The sequence below is a fragment of the Aulonocara sp. 'chitande type north' Nkhata Bay genome, linkage group LG14 (assembly GCF_057382095.1).
Source record: "Aulonocara sp. 'chitande type north' Nkhata Bay isolate Kocher_YH1m ecotype deep benthic linkage group LG14, A_spYH_male_GT1.1, whole genome shotgun sequence".
NCBI classification, from domain to species: domain Eukaryota; kingdom Metazoa; phylum Chordata; class Actinopteri; order Cichliformes; family Cichlidae; genus Aulonocara; species Aulonocara sp. 'chitande type north' Nkhata Bay.
In genome coordinates, this window is record NC_141357.1 from 29712279 (window position 1) to 29713943 (window position 1665).

A 1665-nucleotide genomic window follows, 5' to 3' on the forward strand; every position below is an offset into this window, starting at 1 on the left:
TTTTGTTGTGATTTGGCGCTATATAAATAAAATTGAATTGAATTGAATTGAATTAAACAAATAATGTCACAAACACAAATGTCAATTGAACACAGAAAAAACTATAATAAATACTAAGCACTGCCATGTGACTAGTGAAAACTATAAACTCTTAAACAAAAACATTAAATAGTGCTGTTTGCAAAAAACTTCAATAGAACACTGATAGTTAAAATTAGGAAGGGCTAGAACAGGGCACTTCAAAAAGGGGCAGCAGCAGACTTGGTATCCTGAGCGGTTCAATCAAACTACTGTTGTAGATGTTTACCTGAGTAGTGTTTACTCCAGGTTCTTGCTAAGAAACACAAGCATATTGACCATGTCAGGTTTCAGGCAGGATCTGAGGCATGTCACAATGTTTCCTCCAGAACTGAAAACCCGCTCGGATGGGGAGCTGGTGGCTGGGATGTATTTTGCTACATTTCACAGCACAACATGATCAACACTGGCTCACAATAAGTCTTCTGTAAAAACTTTCTGGATACACTGCTGCTCAGCAGTCTTAAGTATTTTTATGCCTATATAAACATTATTCAAACATTAATACTTTCAATTTTGAATATGACACACAGAATTAAAGTCACTTTAAAACACACCAGATGTCACCACCCAAATATATTAAGATGTACACTTACCGATTGCCAGGTGCAGCCTGTGCCCAAAACATTGCACCCGTGTCCATTTATTGAGCTTGACAGCTTTCACAATATTTGGGCCGTTGTCAGTTGATATAGCAACAAGGTCCTCTTCACCGATGTCCCATGCAGACAGCATCGCTCTCAACCCCTGTCCAACCATCTCCCCCGTGTGATCAGATGGAAAATAGGCCGTCTCGAGCACTCTGGTACGCAGCTCCCATTTGTTGTCGATGTAATGAACTGTGAGACTAATATACGGCTCCATTGTACAGCTGGACCAGAGATCGGATGTGGCTGCAACGTGCTTAACGTTTCTCAATTCAGCAGCAACCTTTTCCCTCTCTGTGCTGTACATGCTGGGAATGATAGTTTTTGAAAAATATTTTCGTGATGGAGTTCATATCTCTTGTCAATTATTTTCATGAAGTGTCTGAACCCGTTGCGTTCCACTGTAGCAATAGGAGCCATGTCTTTTGCTATGCGGTAGCCTATAGCATTTGTGATTTCTTGCCATCTTTTGGAAGTTCATATAGTTGAGTACTAGCAAATGCTTCGGTTATTGACCGCTGCCTGGTGGAGGAAGACGTTTTTGCTGGTCCTCCTACTCTCTTCTCGCTTTGAGCTTTTTTTATGTCTTCGAATTGAATCACATGGTTGTGCTGCAGGTGGTGGAAGAGGTTGGTTGTGTTACCTTGACTTGACGCAACAGTCTTTTTGCAGAGTTTACATTTAACAATTTTTTGATCAATATCATCCTTGTTGAACCCAAAATGTTGCCAAACGATTGATGATGCATTTTTTTTGTTAACAAGCATCTCCTCTTCCTCCTCCACCAGCTCTACCTCCGTCGCTGCTGCTTCAACATTTAAATCGTCCTCCATTTGTTCACCCGTGTCTCGTCTTGTTACAGGTAGTAGAGTCATGTGACTCCACCCCGTCAAGTCTGTAACGTAGCACAGCGTCTTAAAGGGACATGAACATCGCCAAC